Genomic DNA, 19,271 nt, shown 5'->3' with positions numbered 1-19,271 from the left:
ACATATGTCTTCTTTCATCTGTGAAAGGACTTATTACCTTGTCCTTTCTCGACTCACTCTAAATTTTATTTATAGATAGTGAGGAGAATTTATAGGAGAGGGCTGTAAGTACAATATGCAATTATTTTGAGAGCTATATCTGTTACCAAGTGGGTGCTGGAGATGGTACTAATAAAATTCCAGATTCTTTCCAATGACGGTTAAATAAAAATTGAGATGTGCCTAATTAATCACAACAATGTTATTTATTCAGGTAGTATTTTTAAAGCACCCAGAGAATGCATATTATGTGTGGAGAAAATGTGTTAGTTTTATTTAAGATGAAGGACGCCTGGTACGGAAAATATTGTTCACGATCTCGCAATGAACTAGCCCAAGCATGACTATGGTTTCATGGGGAATTAGAAACAAAAAAGAATAGTTTCACTTACTCCAAGTTTCCCCAAACCTCCACAGAACAGATTTTTTTAAAAAGCAAAATTATATGCAATGATATACTTCAGAGCTTTTTAAAAGTTAGTGATTAACTGCATTAGTATGAAGCTTTCTGGGAAAGATCTGTATTCAGTAATCAGGTATGGAAATCCTAAAATATGGAAGACCTTGCAATATGTAAAACTTTCATGTTGATGTTTCGTTTAGTGTATTGACAAAAGTGGAAAAAAGAAAGACCATCTTGTGTTACTAGGACCATTCTGATGCTCTAAAATTCCCCAGTAGGCCCAATGTGAAATATGACAGTATTTTTTTCTAATCTAGTACAATATTCTAAGTACTTACTTAACATTTATTTATTGGAAACTAGATGGTTCTTATTACTATCATCTTTGATGTTATGATCTAATCCTTCTGAAAATTCTTGTTTATCTAAATGTTTGAATTTAAAGAGATGTGAAAAAAATTAAACAAGAACACTTTGACTTTATGTGGTAGGAGACCAGTGCAGAAAACAGTATTCTTATAGTCTACATACATGGTGCTTCGTCAAGACTTCAACAAACTATGGGGTAATTCAGTTCTGAGTCGATTTCATATTAGCATTAGCATGTGCTAATTCTTCCCCATTTTGGTGGTTGATGTTTAATATAGATAACTACTTTCTAGCCTGCGAACTGAGTCAGACAAAATGAGTTATGGGAAGGAATCTGATCACACATTTTTTTTTCTATCAAAAATTCTGGAAAAGAGTAAGTTGTTTTTAAAAAATTGATGTATTAGTGTCTTTATGGATCGATTAAAAAAAAAAGACCCTGATTGAATTTAAATAATCAGTAAAAGAAACCAGAAAAATATGCCACCATGACATAAATGCAAATATATTATCAATTAGTTCAGATATAGTCCTTGACATTTAAAGGTGATTTCTCCGAATTTAGACACATAACATCCAGTTTTTTTTTTAAGTTGGCTCATAAGGAAACTAATATGTATTCAATTATATAGAATGAAGATAATTTAGAATAAAGTCTTTTAAGAAATTTAAAGTAAAATATAAACAGTGATTAACTCCAGAGAAGGGTTGAAGAGTCCAGATGAAATGAAGGAGAAAGGTGGGATAATAAAAAAAAAAAATTGATTTCAATGTTAAACCCTTTGCAATGTACTAAATATATGCAAATTTTATAATGTGTACTTTTTAAAATAAAATGTTTACATGAGAATTATTTTTATATATTTGATGTTCGTAGAGATAGCTGAAATATTGTGACTATTTGCAAATATATTTTTCCTTGGAGACATCAAAACTGAACCAATTTTGAACACATAATTACATTCCATCAATCACTTATAAAGGTCGAATTGTAAAAATACTTGGCTAGACGTCTGTAACACTATCCAAGTAACAGTTCTTTCTGCTCATTCTTTCTGTAATCTACCCAATTTTCAGGTCCTATTTGGACATCTGACAGAAAAAAAAATTGTTTTCTTTTCTTATTTTTTTAAGATCTTATTTATTTATTCATGAGAGATACAGAGACACAGAGAGAGAGAGGCAGAGACACAGGCAGAGGGAGAAGCAGGCTCCCTGCAGGGAGCCTGATGTGGGACTCGATCCCAGGACCCTGGGGTCATGTCCTGGGCCGAAGGCAGACGTTCAACCACTGAGCCCCCCGGGTTCCCCCCCAAATTGTTTTCATTCTCACTCACCACAGAATATCCCCCAAGTTGAACCTGAGGTCTTCAAGTCTACCAGATGACTACGGAGAACTTGAAGGAAGCAAAAAGATTTCTCATTCTGACTGATTTGTTGCACATCACCAGTCTGTCATTTTCATGTGCAAATGTTGTTTCATCAAAGGTAGGACTAGTGCCCTAACTGCCTTTTCATCTCACACAAAGCTGGGCATACTCTTGTGTTTGTTGAAGAAATACATATTTAATCATTGTGGCACCAGCTTTTTTTTTTTTTTTTAACTCAGATGCTCCTGTTTCTATAAATCTTTTAAATTGAATTGACTATTTGTTTTAGGATCATGCAAAATGATCTTATTCTGGTTGCTTTTAGACTTTTAACAGTCATTAGTTCTTTAGGCAGCAAGAAATTATTTTCTTCCCAAGGTTGAAATTGAAGTAAACCCAGGGAAATTAGCTTTTCTGGCTACAGTTAGAGGTAATGTACACTATGATGTGAGAAAATCGAAAGTTTTCACCAACATCTAGTAATCCTGGAATTTTTTACCAATTCTCTTCACTTCTCTGCACTTAGTTTCCTCATCTATAAAACAAAATTTCTTATTTGACATTCATTAAACTGCTTTTTTAGAGCAGTTTTAGATTTACAGAAAAATTGCAAAGATAGTTTAGACTATAAAACAAAACAAAAATGTTACCGGTGATAAAGAAGGACATTCTGTAATGACGAAAGGAGCAATCCATCAGGAACATATAACGAACATAAACATACGTGCATGGAACGACAGAACCCATAAACATATTAATAAGAAACTGACCGAATTAGGGAAGACATTCACAACTGAGCAACAGCAGTCAAAGAGTTCAATCTCTACTGTGGTCTTCCCAAAGATGCAGGATGGGCCACCGCCTATGAACTGGCATGGATGTCGAGACCGATGACTGCATATACACCCAGAGAGTGTAAAATTGTTCATTGCTCACATAATGAGGTTGTCTGGGGAGAACAAGAGTACCTTCCCCCGAAAGTCCAAAAATGGCTTGAAAGTAGAGAAAGGAGATGGGCTTGGAGTTTCTATGTTGATTGGGGGTAGAGCAGGGGTGGAAGTTCAGGTGCAAGAGGCACACTACCTGTCAACGCCAAAGGAAGGAGAGACCGAGCTTTCCTATCAGCTTAGAGTGAAGACAGAGAGAAACTTAAAAACCGTCACTAGTAGAACATCAAAACGTGAGTGAGCCCCCACTAATAATGGATACTAAAACTAGATAGAAGACCAATAAGAACGGAGAATTTGAATCAACCGTGATAAATACATTATAAACCCTCCACCTCAGAACAGCATGGTACACACGCTTCTCAATGCACCCGAAACAGTCTCTTGAACAGATCATATGCTGGGTCATAAAAATGTTCCATAAATTTAAAATTATTGAAATCAAAGTATTTATTATGACCACAGTGACATGAAATTAGAAGTTTTCAAAAATGGGGAGGGGACTTATATGGAATTGTAGAATCACTATGCTGTATACTTGAAACAAATGTGACACTATGTATTAATTACCTGGAATTAAAAACTTAAAAAATTATAAATTAAACTAGTCTAAATCATTGCAACTCCAAAAAATGGTGGGGAGGGGGATGATAAATATGCAGAAATCACACAACATACTCCTATATAACCAGTGGATCAAAGAAGAGATTACCAGGAAAGTTATAAAATACTTTGAGATCAAAGAAAAAATAAACATCAAAACTTACAGGATACAGTTAAAATGATGCTTAGAAAAGAATTTATAACTGTAAATGCATATATTTTGGAAGTTTATCAAATAAAAAAATAATGTTTCAAAAAAATAACGTTTCACCTGAGGAGAATATGAAGGAAGAGAAAACAATATGAAAAAGCAAAAGAAAAAAAATCATAAAGACCACATCAGGAATTAATGAAGAATTAAAAAAAAGAAAACACACAGAACACCAACATAAGAGATAGCTGGTTCTTTGAAAAGGTCGGTCCAATTGAAAAGTCTTTACCTTAACCAACCCAGGAAAAAAATGAAGGGAAACTCAAACAACTAAAATCAGAAAGTGGATATCCCTCCTGGCCTTGTAAAAATAAAACAAGGACTATAAGGAATTACTGCAAACCCCTGTGCCAATAGATTAGATAATATAGATGAAATGGAAAAATTCCTGGAAACTATCAAAACTGTCTCAGGAATAAATTAAACATACATAACTAGTAAAGATATTCAATTACCAATTTAAAAACTTTCCTTCCCCCCAAAAAGGCCAGATCCAGAGAATAGCTGCACTGGTAAATCCTACTATTTGAAGATAAATGAATACTATTTTTCTCAAAGTCTTTCAAAAAATAGAAAAAGAAAGAACATTTTTCAACTCACTCTGAGACCAGTATCAGCCTGCTACTAAAACCTGACAAAAATATTACAAGGAAATAAAACTGTACTCCCAATCTCTTATAAATACAGGTGCAAATATCCTCAAAAACCAGTAATTCAAATCCAGCAATGTTTAAAAATAATATACATGACGATCTAGTGGTATTTTTTTAAATATACAATTGAGGGGATCCCTGGGTGGTGCAGCGGTTTGGCGCCTGCCTTTGGCCCAGGGCGCGATCCTGGAGACCCGGGATCGAATCCCACGTCGGGCTCCCGGTGCATGGAGCCTGCTTCTCCCTCTGCCTGTGTCTCTGCCTCTCTCTCTCTCTCTCTCTCTCTCTCTGTGACTATCATAAATAAATAAAAATTTAAAAAAAAATTTAAATATACAATTGAGTATATTGAGAAAACAATGTATTTTAAGTAAAAAATACCAAATAAATTAACTGTGAAATATTAGAGAGGGAGACAAACCACGAGAGACTCCTGACTCTGGGAAACAAAGGGTTGCAGAAGGGCAGGCGGGTGGGGGGACGGGGTGACTGGGTGATGGGCACTGAGGGGGGCACTTGACTGGATGAGTGCTGGTGGTTATTTAAATTAAATTGAATTTAAATTTAAAAATGCAAAAAATAAATCAACTGCATCTTCATCTTCATTCGTCTTTTTTATTTTTAGTTTTTTGAAATCCTGTTTCTGTGGCTTAGTAAGATAGATAGAGTTTATTTCCTCTAAATTTTGTCATTCTCATTGTAAATTATGTTGGCCTCCACCTATTTAGTGACATAAACACACAGCTCCAGAAACTTTGCTTAAAGAAGTAAATCTGATCTCATCCTGCTCCTGGTAACAATTCCTTTGATTTGCAAGTTAATCTAAACCTCTCCTGCCAGAATAACCTCTTGTTAGTATGTGTATCTACTGGGCCGGTTTTGCTGTAAACCTTGTCTACCCACAGAAAATGAAGAAGAATGAATAAAAAAGGACAGAAGATTTCAATTTATCACCCAGGCCACATCTCACACCTTCAAATCTCCCTTAAAGTTAGTTATAGTTTCTTTCCATTGGTTTAAGAATTCAAACAGATTTCAGTGTGTATGGTCTTAATTTAGTGTTTAGTCTTAAATTAATCTGGTATTTTACAAATTAATGAAACCTTTTAGAATAACTTCATTGTTTTGGTAATGAGTCTGCTTATATTGTTGAAGTGATGCATGTTAATACCATACTTTTCATTATTTGATTCTATTTTCCACACTCCTTATTTTATATAGAATGTGATTTTCTTCCAATTTATATGATTTGTCAATAAGTGCTGAAATTCATAATACATGCTCTGAGAGTTTCTAGACTCATTAACATCAGTATGAATTGGCATGCTATGTTGAAATATTTGGACTTGTAAGCTCCCTCTATCACCATGAAACTGAATTAACACAGAAGTTAAAAAGCCAGAAATGTCAAAGAAGCTCTCTGGTGTAATAAAGTGGCCATAGGTTTGGAATAGAGAGACCAGTGCTTAAAAAAAAAAAAAAAAAAAAAAAAAAAAGGTTCAGCCTCATTATCTGGATAACAAAGCAGAGTACTAAACACTCATAGTTTTTAAAACGAGAGTCCTTATATCTACATTGGATGTTTTATAGAGAATTAACTAAAATAATACATAAGGAATTAGCCCTATGCTCTCACCAAAGTATAAAAAACATTCAGAAAATGTTTATTCTCTTATTTTCTTTTGGTTTTTAGAGATTTTATTTATATATTCATGAGAGACACACACACACACACACAGAGGCAGAGACACAGGCAGAGGGAGGAGCAGGCTCCCTGCAGGGAGGACTCAATCCTGGGACTGAGGTCCCTGGGGTCACAACCTGAGCCGAGGCAGATGCTCAACCGCTGAGCCACCCAAGTGGTCCTTACCACTTTTTCTTATGGGTTTATGATACTATGTTGTTTGCGTAGAAAACCCATCATCCCCAAGCTTGTGGTTTAGTCTAGAAATGAGACAGAAACAAACACGTATAAACAAGCCAGAGAGCAAATAAGACTGTGTTACAAGTTTGAGAGAGATTTGGAGGACATGATGAGAGATGAGGCTGGTGAGGTGGGAATTACAATCCTAAGGATTATTCTTCTTTAAGATCATTTATATATTTAGAGAGAGCACTTTCGAGTAGGGGAAGGGGCAGAGGAGAGGGAGAGAGACTCCTTGCTGGGCCAGGAGCCCCACTGGGGGCTCAATCCCACAATCCTGATCTCACATCCTGAGCCCAGCTCGAGAGTCAGATGCTTAACTGACTGAGGCACCCCCCAAATCTTAAGGATTATTAACAAAGTGTAAGGAGGATTATGTTTTGAGGAGAGAGGGCATAAAGAGGCAAAAACATACACAGTGAACTCGAGGAAGACAGGATAAAAATCAGATGGTCCCAATGATCATTTTGTGAGAGAGCATATAAGGGAGAGGCACTGAATACAGCAGTAACTAGGGTGCTATGTTAATGGGGAAAAGCAGTGATCATTTAAAATTTTTGAGTTTGAGGAGGTGATAGTACAGTAAATGTGAAGAAGAAAAGAGGACTAGTTTGGGGGGTATTAAGTTATTTTTCTTAACTCCTTAGATATTTAATTAATATGTATACTGTAAAGGGTGTCAGGTCAGGATCGCATTTACTAACGTCTGCATCTGGGTTCTGTTCCATCACTCACTCCATGCACTGGAACACATCTCTTAATCTGACGTTCTTTTCCGTGTATAGAATGGAGCTATTATAACTCAAAGAGATGGCTACTTGTGAGAATCAGAATTAATGGATATAAACTGTCTATCATCATTTGGGGTTCATGTTAGGTACCTATTAAAGAAGAAATATTCTGACCCTGTGAAGAACACACAACATCCTTTCTCCTCTTCTAGGAAAGACTGTAATACAGAGCGTTTGAAATTACTAATGGGCTTTAACTTAGGTCAAATAACTTGCTGCTACTTAAATGTTTGTTTACAGTAGAATAATTTTCAGCTAAACTTTTGCAAATCTCCTTCATAGTTATATGCAGAAAGGGTCAACCATCCCCCTAGAAGGCTGCAGGCATCTTTTCCATCGTCAAAAGTGTAAAGTATAATTTCATGTACCCAGAGGATTCTGAAAATGGCTTCTGCCAACCAAATCATCATGCCCTCTAGATAAATCATCCCCAGTTCTACTTTGGCAGTGTCTTATGAGGCAAAAAAAGAAAAAAGAAGAAGAGGAAGAAGAAGAAAAAGTCCCTCAAATTGTGAAAAAAAAAATAATTAGAACTAGCTAGAACTTGGCTGATAATAGGCTGGAATTTTTCAAGGGCATCGTGTCAAAAACTTTATTTAATACAGGTCCAACATTTGTGAAAAATTGTACAAAGAGAAATGTTGCCACTTTGGATCCCTGAGGAGTTCAGTCCTTTGCTAACATGAATGAACTGCATTGTGCACCATCCATTGCTCCATTTCTAAGCAAAACATTGAAGTGGTTAGTGTCAGTCTGTTTCTTATATCTTCAGAGTTAGTGACTTAAAAAAGAAAAAAAAAAAAAGAAATGAATTCCAAGCCTTTTAATGTTACACATTCAGAACTCCAGCATGGGAATTTTCTATCTAAAAGAAAAAAAAGTGTGATAGTTAAAATATTATGTAAATCAGAACTTCTCAAGGAGAACAAGAAAACATTCTACAGTTGCAGTACATCATATCAGAATTTTTCTCTTAGAATATCTTTATTTTTAATTGATAGTTAACTCTTATTTCTAAATAGTATTTTTCAAATATTAAATAGATGAAGAAATGAAAATCCCTTAAATAAGTCCTCGTGTTTACCCTGTACCCAATAAAAGTAAAACAATGATTCTGCATTTGCAAATATCTTGGTGGTTATGTATGATGGCGGGTGCTTAATAACAACAACACAAAACAATAGCCACAGAATGTGACATAGAAACACGCTGTGGTGTGACAAAGAGTTTAGGGAAACTCTAAGTGTTTGTTTTTTTCTTTTCTGGTGATCAGAGTTCAAGTGTAACATATTCTTTTAACCCATCTGACACAAAGGATGCAATGTGTGAAATGAGATGTACTTCAATTAACTCTGATGATAGTGGCATTCTTTAAGTGACTTCATCCCATGCTACTTCCTATTATTTCCTCATCCTAACTTTAGCCCAAAAGATTAAGGCTCAGAGAATGAGTTTGGAAGTTCTAAGGTTTCATCTCACATCTGTCTCTCACCTACTAAACCTGTCCTGTGAACCCTGACAATCCACTTAACAACACATTGGCTTCATTTTGCCAAGTCTAAAGACTCTTTGTACTTTCAAGCTATACACATATTCAAAGCCTGCTGTCACTGATGCTTATCAGAAAATTTATCCACGTTGGCCAAATAATCTAGTCCTTTTACTAATATAAACGAAGGGAGACTCCCTAACAGAGGGCTATTACTTTAACATGCTGAATAGGTTGAAAAGAATTTAATGGGAAGTAAATGTAATTAAAATGGATTTCCAATTCTGAGGAAGACAAGAGTTATGGATAACCTACATTCCCATTCTGGCGAAGACAAGAGTTATGGATAGCCTACACACACTCCAACCATAAACAACTATATCAATGGGTACAATTTATGAAGCAGCTATTTGTAGGCATTGGACAACAAAATGAATGGAAATACATGATGTGAACTACATATCTACCATGGGTTCTGTCTGTCTGGAGGCATTTTTCCAGACTTTGTTCTAGGGGAGTGAGAGCAATAACTTCATGCAAAAGAAATGAAATCAGAGTTTGGGATTTGCTGAACAAGCAAATGTGGGACAGAGGAAGAGGGACAGATATCTAGATAGTGATGTTCTTGAGGCTTTTGGCCTCAAATACTAACTTCAAATTTGCAGGATGGAATTCTGTGAGAACTGGAAGAGAACAGCTTTCTTTACGGAAATCAAACAGTACTGGGAAGAATTTGAGTTCTAATTAACTATTTAGAGAGACATCATTGGATACTCTGTCATTCAATGAAAATTCTGGAAAAGGCTTTCCCTATAAATAGAACTGATATAATCTTAGAATAAGAGTTGCTCTACACTGTTCTGAACAGAACTGCAATCTAGCTTCAGTGAAATTAAGCTGATCAAACAGTAGATTAGGGGCTCAACAGAGCAAAACCCAAAGCTCTTGAGTACGAAATCTAGCTTTTTATACATATGGTGCAATTAAAAAATTTGTAACACATTACCAGGAAAAAACAATCAATAGAAACAGACTGAGAGATGACACTATTGTAAAAATTAGCAGAGGAGTCATTTAAAGCAGCCATGTGAATACGTTCAAGGATTTAATAAGAAGAAAAGGATGTGGAAATAAAGAAAGGTTTGGAAAGAAAAAAAATCTCCAAATTTCACATACATATTAACATACAGATTTGAGAAGCAAAACAAATCTCAAGCAGTGTAAGCAAAAAGGACAAATCTAAGCACACTGCTGATTAAGTCGCCGAAAACTGAAGAGCCAGAAAATCTTGAAAATAAAACCAGATGGAGAAAGATGAAAACATACACAAGAGAATATTGATAAGAATGGGGGCTGTTTCATCAGAACAATGCAAGAGAGGAGCCAACTGAATATCTTTCAATTACTAAAAATAAAAAGTCATCCTTGAATTATAAGTCCAGAGAAAATAGAATTAAAAAATATAAGCAAAATTAAGATATTTTTCAGTATAAGAGCTGAGAGAAGTTGACACCAGAAAACTGGAACTAAAAGCAGTATTAGAGAAAGTTTTTCAGATTAAAGGAAGGTAATATCTGACACTATATCGGGTCCATCTAAGTGACAAAAAAGAAAATTGGTACACAGGTATGTAAATATAGAGGACTAGTCATTCCCTGTGGAGAAAAAGAAATATTAAAAGGATAATTGACTGTTTAAGGCAAAACTATAGTAATGTATGGAGACTTATAATAAGTGTAGAATTAGAATAAAAGCAGCTGAACAAAAAGGAAAATGGTTGGGAAGTGAGGTATATTATGTGAAGTTGGTAAATTCCAATAGAGATAGATTGCAGATGTTGACACCGAATATTATAATCCTCAGAATAAATCCTTTGCTGAAATTAAAAGCAAACAGATAAAACTAAAAAAAAAAAAGTGAACGGCTGAGATACATAGAATAATAATAAAAAAAGAACTTGGTTAATACAAAAAAGTCAGAAGGACAAAACAAGAAGAGATAGGACACTGATGTTTATGGCAGATTATCTACAGCAGTCATATTATAAAAGCAGCTGTGTCCATTGACTGATGAATGGATAAAGAAGATGCGGTTTATATACACAACGGAATATTACTCAGCCATAAAAAGAATGAAATCTTGTCATTTCCAAGGACATGGATAGAACTAGAGAGTATTATGCTAAGTAAAATAAGTCCTGACCCGAGCTGGAAGCAGATGCTCAACTGACTGAGCCACCCAGGCATCCCTATTTGGAGAAATTTATAAAAGAATTAAAATATTGGTGATTGGAGACATTATTATTAATATGCCAGTGCAATTCCTAACGAAATGGGAAGAATAATTTCCGTAGAAATTTAAAATCTGATTATAAAATGCATATAGAAGTGTATTGCATTTATAATAATGAAAACAGCCTTTAAAAGGAAGAAAAGTCAACTACTTACACTACCCTCCATTCAAAATCAAGTTGTAAATTTACAATAAGCAAGACTATGGTGTTAGTCTGAGGACAGACAAATAGATCGGAACAGAGTAGTAAATTCAAAGTATTAAAAATCGAGATATAATTGACAGATGGCATGGTGTGTGTTTAAAGTATACAGCATGTTCGTCTGATACATTTATATACACACTGCAAAATGATTACCACTACGGTGTTAGCTTACACCTCCATCATGACCCACAATTGATGTTCCGGGGGGGGGGTCAGAGGCTGGGGTCTCCTACAATGCCATTTTAGTGATGTCACCTCTATGGCCAATTGATTTTTGACAAAGGCAGCAAGATAATTCAATGGGGAGAGTCTTTTCAAAAAATGGTATTGAAAGAACTTGAAATTCGTATGAAAAAATTTACCTCAACCTATCCACCCCGTATAGGAAAATTAACTCAAAACTGATCATTGGTCTAAATGTAAATGCTAATATCATTTAATTTCTAGGAAAAAATAAAGGAGAAAATCCCTGTGAGTTATGCCATGCAGATTTTTTTTTTTTTAAAGGATGAAAGAGAAGTACAGGCTACAAAAGGAAAAATGATCAAGTGCACATTTTGATCAAGATTTAAAGGCTTTCCTAGTCAGAAGATAACATCAGAAAAAGAAAAAGGAAGGTCATACCCTGGGATAAAAATCTTCGAAAATTATCCGTCCAACAAAGGGTTTGTATCCAGAATATAAAGAACTCTTATAGGTCAGTAACAAGAAGACAATCTGATAATTACATTGATGGGACATCTGAAGACACCTCTATTCAAATGGTCAATAAAGCACATGAAAGATGTTCCACATCATCAGGCATCATAGAAATGCAAATTAAAACCACAGTGAGTCTCCACGACCTACCCTCATCCATTACCATAGCTAGCATTGGAAAGACTGACAATATAAAATATTGATGAAAAAAGTAGAGAGCTGGAAATCTCATGCAATGCAGACAGGAACGCAAGATGGTACAGCCAGTCTGGAAAACAGTTTGATGCCATCGTATAAAGTCATTAAATCCAGCCTTACTCTGTACGGTAATGCAGGCTCATCAAAACGACCTCAAAACCGGAACTGTGCGAAATAATCTTCGTAATGAAGGAATGGTTATCATCGCTCACGACCTTTTAAGATTTTGTAAAGTGTCACAAACTCACATTTGGTTAGACAGCTGGCCCTTGAACGATGTGGAGATTAGGGGCACCAACTCCCTGTGCAGGTGGAAATCCACAGGTAACTTCCGAGTCCCCAGAACTTAACTCTTAAGAGCCTACTGTTGACCTTATCAATACCGTATAGAGTGATTAACATATACTTTGCATATATATTATACTCTGTATTTTTATAGTGAACTAGAGGAAAGCAAATGTTATTAAGAGAGTCGTAAGGGAGATATATTTACATTACTTCACTGTACGCAAAAAAAACCCACACATACGTAGACACACACAGTTGAAATTTGTGTTGTTCAAGGGTCAACTGTAATGCATACGGAAAGGAAAAACTCTGGTAAAGCTAATGTGTGTTTTGTAGGCTGTAAACTCAAATATTGGAATCGGTGAGAGTGACAATATTTTACTCTTGGTAAAAAATATTTCAGTAGCAATTTGAACAGTGTTTACTTTCATCTCATTGTACAACACACACTCCGGAATGAACGTTTTTCCCGATGCCTTGGCAGATCGTCACATTCCCTTTTTAGTTAAGATCAACTTCCAACAGTTCTTCCTTTGCAATTTCAATGTCACGTGGAGATGTTTTGCTTCCGTCGCTTCTCCTGGGACATCTTCATCCTGTTCGTCGAGCCACTTTTTCATTGGTGCGGGTGGGTTTCCTTCTCCGCTGAGTGCCATGGCTGCATACCTCGGATCTCTTGAGTGGCAGCAGCAAAGCAACACACCCATGAGCCCCTCTTTCTTCTATAATTCCACTTCCCCTTCATTTGAATTTCACTTTCAACGTTATTGCAGCACTTTCATCTTTATGGGGCAGCTCCATTATCCATGTTAGTGAAACGTATATCATGGCTTTATCACTGAGAGGCAAGAGGCAACACAGTTCCAAACGTTGCTGCCTAGGTGTGTCCTGAGCAACAGATGCACAGACTTGGAGCAAACGACATGAGTGCTCACTGAATGTGCGGTCCACCTGGGATCCGTGGTGTGATTACTGCGCTGGGGTAGGGTACCAGGGGGTACACGCTTCACACAATCATCACGATATATATATACAATGTTGGGACTGAAATCCCAACCGTTTTGCTGGGGGACCAGTGTAAACAAACTAAAACACGGCATCCTAGTTCACGAGGTGGGCCACCGCAAGGACACCATAGAGCCAGGGGCTCACACAGCAAACATTTGCTTCTCACAGATCTGGACGTGGAAAAGTCCGAGGTCAGGGCGTTGGCGGACTCGGTGTCTGGTGCAGATCTGCCTCCAGGTTCACAGACAACTCTCTTTTCACCGTGTGGACAAGATCATCAAACAACTTCACTAGCTATCTATTGGACACGCGACCTAACACCTGCAAAATACATAGAATTTTCAGATGTTTAAGGAATATTCCCCAAGTATTCCAGATGGACCATAAAGCAGGTCTCAATAAGCATAAGAGGACAAGAGGATTGAACTCAGAGAATATCCTCTGTTATATTAGAAGTCATTAATAGAAGATTATCTGGAAAAATCCCCAAATAGGTATATAATATTAACTGACTGTGACCAATGACTCCAAAATAATTCAACTGGGAAAGGATATTCTTTTTTTTTTAAGATTTTATTTATTTATTCATGAGAGACACAGAGAGAGGCAGAGACGCAGGCAGAGGGAGGAGCAGGCTCCACGCAGGGAGCCCGACGTGGGACTCGATCCCAGGACCCTGGGACCATGACCTGAGCCAAAAGCAGATGCTCAGCCACTGAGCCACCCAGCCACCCCAGGAAATTATTTTCAACAACTGTGATGCTAGAATAAGTATAGTATCACATGTAATAAAATAACGAACCCTACTCTCTACCTCACGGCACATGCACAAATTAATTTGAAATAAAATAAATGGATTACATCCATCTATAGAGATAAATTCAAAGATTTTGACACAGACATAGGAGCATATCTTGTGACCAATGGAAGAGGCAACAGCTTAGGAGACAGAGCGGGGAATAAAAACCATTTAAATACCTGATAAACGATACTTCATAAAAATTTACCTTTTCTTTTCAAAGAAGTACCATTAGAGAAATGAATAAGAAAGGCGTAGAAGGAAAGAAAACTTTTGCAAGAAGTCCTGGTATTCAAATTATATAGATTTAAAGATTTGTAGTATTAAAAACCAATAAACAAACAAAAAGGGAGATTATCAAAAGACTTGAAAAGAAAATCCCACAAAAGAAGATGTGTAAATGGCAAAAGAGCCCATGGAAAAGTTCTCAATATTATTAGAAATACAAATGAAGGGACACCTGGGGGGCTCAGCGGTGGAGCGTCCGCCTTGGGCTCAGGTTGTGACCCCGGGGTCCTGGGATCGAGTCCCACGGCGGGCTCCCTGCAGGGAGCTTGCTTCTCCTTCTGTCTGGGTCTCTGCCTCTCTCTCGCTCTGGGTGTCTCATGAATAAATAAATAAAAATCGTCAAAAAAAAATGCAATGAATGCCCCAGTGTAGAATAGTAAAGCTACGCTGGAAAACTTTTTTGCAGTTTTGAAGGCATACACACAGGGTCCAGAAACCTGAGTCCAAGAGAAGTAGATACATGTCCGTCCATCAGACCCTGGTACATGAGTGTCCATGTCCGCTTACTCAGAGTAGACAAAAGGGGGAACTAATCCACACGTCCACGCACAGGAAATGGATTTGGAGATGAGGGTGCAATCCGACCGTGGAGAAATAGCTGTCAATAAAAAGGAATTACTGAGAAACACAACACATGGATGAATTCCAGGAACTCCACGGTGAGTGAAAGAAGCCAGACACAGAAGAGGGTGTTCTGGGTGGTTCGATCTGCGTGAAGCCCTAGGACAGGCGAGGCCAGTCACAGGTGATCGCCGCTGGGTGGGCTGGGCTGGGCAGGCTGGCCAGGCCGCGGGAGGGGGCTTTGGGGGCAAACGGAAGGTCCAGGTTTTAAGGTGTGGGCTGCAGAAGCATACGCGTGTGTCAAGACCATCACACGGGCTATACCTACGTGAGTCACACTCTCAGGAAGATCCCAAGTCACGTTAGATCTAGGGAGTTCGAATCTCTCTTCCTGGATGTGAGGGCCGAGCCATAGACGCAGCAGGTGCAGGGCCCGGCGACTCCGGGGCAGGCCCCGGTCTCAAGGCCTCACGTCCCGGGCTCTGAGGCCGTCGGGGCAGTGCAGGGGAGGGGAGGAGAGGGGAGAAAGAACCCGCCCATTGGACCCGTGTCCCCCAGGAGGTTCCTATGAAGGGTCATTCACGGGGGTGCAGGCACTGGAACAGGAGGACCGCAGGCACCCAGCACCCCAGGGCTATTAGCAGTGGGGTGCCCTCCCTTGTTTTCCAAGTTTTTATTCAGATTCCAGTAGTGGACACGCCGCCGTGTGGTGCTAGTGTCAGGTGGGGCCCTGGGTGGTTCCCTCAGCTAAGCTCTGCCTCCCTCTCAGGTCCTGATCCCAGGGTCGGGGGATCAAGCCCCCCTGAGTTGTGCTCTTTGCTCAGAGGGGAGTCTGCTTCCCTCCTCGGTCGCCCCCTCCCCTGGCTCCCTCTCCCTCTCCCTCCCTCCCTCTCTCCCTCTCTTAAATAAAGATCTTTTTAAAAAAAAAAATATATTAGTTTCAGGCGTGCAATATGGAGTCAACACTTCCACACCACACCCGGGGCTCTCCTAGTCCACCCACCCCACCCCACATTCCCTGGGACCGTCAATTCTTTCTCTGTAGTTAAGAGTCCGTCTCCTGCTTTGCCTCTTTCCCCTTTGCCCCCTCCTCCTTTGCTCATTCGTTTTGTTTCTCAAATTCCACACATGAGTGAAATCATACGGTGTTTGTCTTTCTCTGACCGCCTTACTTTGCTCAGCATGGTACTGTCCAGCTCTCCCCACGTCACAACTTCGTTCTTTTCCTACGACGGGGTCTCAGTCCACTGTGCATACGTGCCGCCTCCTCTCTATCCATTCCTTGGCCAGTGGGCGCCTGGGCTGTTTGCAAAACTTGGCTGTTGGATAATGTGCTACAAACCCCAGGGTGCATGATCCCTCCGAACTACTATTTTTGCATTCTCTGGGCAAATACCTAGTAGTGCAATTGCTGGATGGAGGGGTAGACTTTTTTTTTTTTTTTTTTTTTTGACTTTTGGAGAAACCTCCATGGTGTTTTCCAGAGTGCTGCACAGTTTGCCTTCCCACCCACGGTGCGAGAGGGTTCCCCTTACTCCACATCCTTGCCAACATGTCCTTCTCTCATCGAATGAAAGAGTCGGAGAGGGAAGTGAGACCAAACTCCTGAGAAGGAACAAGCACCTGAAGCAATCTGATAGGAGCCCCAGCCTCGGGCGGCGTGCTGCAGCCGGCGGAGGTCATCCTGCAGAGATCCTGGAGTGTAAACGCCCGCCCTCCTTCCTCCAGTCTTCTGCAGGTTCCTTCCTTGGCTGACCTCGGGCAGAAACCAAGGCATCTTGTCTCTGTACTTCACTGTTCCCCAAAGTGTAGCATGCATCAGGATTACTTAAAGGACTTTGTGGTATTGTGACCTATAATAAAAATGTATACATTTGATCTTGGTCCAAGCTTCTGGCACAGAGTTTTGAAAACCGTTGGTATTTCGGAAGAGATGAGAGCCAAGGAGGTCTCTTTTGTTATGTTACTAAGCTGACATCTGCACTTCAGTTAATGGTGGAGGTTGAGTACCTGGGAAACCAACCTTGTGATTAGAAGATTGGAACTTCCAGGGATGTCTGGGGGGCTCAGGGGTTGAACATTTGCCTTCAGCCCAGGGAGTGATCCTGGGGTCCCAGGATCGAGTCCCACATCGGGCTCCCCGCATGGAGCCTGCTTCTCCCTCTGCCTGTGTCTCGCCTCTCTCTCTGTGTCTCTTGTGAATAAACAAAAAATATATATATATATATAAAATTTATAAAAATACATAAAATATATTAATATAAAATATATAAAATATAATATATAAATTATAATATAATATAATTATTTTATATTATATATAATATATAAAATATATATAAAATATTATATATGTATATATATATATATATATTTTTTTTTTTAAAGGAGGTTGGGACTTCCAGTCACTCCCCTGACCTTGGCCAATGATTTAATGAACTGGGCCTATTTAATGAAGCTTCCATAAAATGCCCCAAAACTGAGTTCAGAGAGCCTCTGGGTTGGTCAACACATGGAGAACTGGGGGAGTGGTGAGCCAAGAGAGGGCATGGGAGCGCTGTATCCTTTCCCTATCCCTTGCCCGAGGTATCTCTTCCACCTGGGGTTCCTGAATTATATCCTTTTACTATAAACTGGTGATGTAATAAGGAAAATATTTGAGTTCTGTGAGACTCTTTGGCAAATTAATCAAACTCAAGGAGGGGTTGTGGGAACCTCTGATAAACAGCCGGGAGATCAGAAGCACATGTGACAGCCTGGGTTTATGACTAGTGGCTGAAGTGGGGGAGATTGTAGGACACCCACTCGGTGTCCTGAACATTGCTTGGTGGCGTGTGGAGGTGGAATCCCACTGGCCCCACGCAGTAGAACTGGGTCCAGGAACCCAAAACAGCTTTAAATCACATATTGCTGTTCCTCAGTTCAGAATTTCTGTTTCAGCAGATATGAGTGGAGCTGAATAATTTATATTCTATAGGGATCCTGGCATCGTTGATGCTGCTGGTCTGGGGAACACACTTTGAAAATCACTGACATAGTTCACAGGGGTCAGGCTTCTAGGGCAAAGGATATGGGAAAGAACATAGCCAGTGGATCGAGAGTTGTGACAAAGAGATGTCCAGCAGGATTCCATATATATGGAGAACATACACAGACACACATGAATGTGAATATATTTATCAAAAAATTGAAAACTACTCTTACCCCACCAACGAATCGTTTAACAAGGCCCCCTCTCTGCTTCACTCCAATAGAAATAAGTTCTTTCGACAATGGATATGAAGAATCTGCAGGTATGTCATTGGCTGAAGGACTGGCCATTTAACATCCGGGTTTTTTTTTTTTTTATAGTAACAACTATCCTATGAGATTGTTGTTCTCCCCAAAATCTTGGTGAGCCAAGATAAGAAAGAAAATCACATACAAATATTTAATAACTCACATTTATAGTTTTTGAATTTCTGGTGTGTTTTAAGAACTTTATATATATGACTTCACTTCCTCCTAACAATCTCAGGGAGTAGATGACATTAATTTATTTTCTAATTTTTTTTTTTCGCAATGTGTTAAGTTAAAGAAAAAACGGTCTCCAAGAAGAGAGTATAGTACATTTGACCTTTGAACAACGTGGGTTTGGATTTTGTAGGTTCTCTTATATACAGATAGTTTTTAATGAATACAGTACTGAGGAAGTGGGAGAGCGAGGTTCTTGTCTCACACAGTTGAAGAATGAAACTCAAGGACAAAAGAAGACAAGTAAAGTGATAGAGCTTCATTAAGTGAGAATATAGAAAAAGCTCTCAAGAGTGAGAGGGTCCGACAGGGTTGTCACTGAGGACCTTTGGGTTGGTCTTTTATTGAAAGCTAACCAGGTAACTTGAATCCTTTTAACATCTCTATTGATAGCATCATTGACTAAAGACTAGTGATAACACCTTTAATGGCTTATTTCCTTTTTAGGGTCTGGTAATTCTTTGTTAGTCAGGAGAAGCTGTTATAACAAGACCCCACCTCTGACTCCTGAGACAGGATGGTCTAGTTTGTTTCTTTATCTCTGGTTTCCTTTCAACCCTACTTTTTATTTATATTTATATTTATATTATTTATATTTATATATTTATATTTTTTATTTTT

This window comes from Nyctereutes procyonoides, unplaced genomic scaffold (genome assembly GCF_905146905.1).
Source record: "Nyctereutes procyonoides isolate TBG_1078 unplaced genomic scaffold, NYPRO_anot_genome, whole genome shotgun sequence".
In the NCBI taxonomy this organism is placed as follows: domain Eukaryota; kingdom Metazoa; phylum Chordata; class Mammalia; order Carnivora; family Canidae; genus Nyctereutes; species Nyctereutes procyonoides.
The sequence above is the reverse complement of the archived record's forward strand: the minus strand, read 5'-3'. Positions refer to the sequence as shown.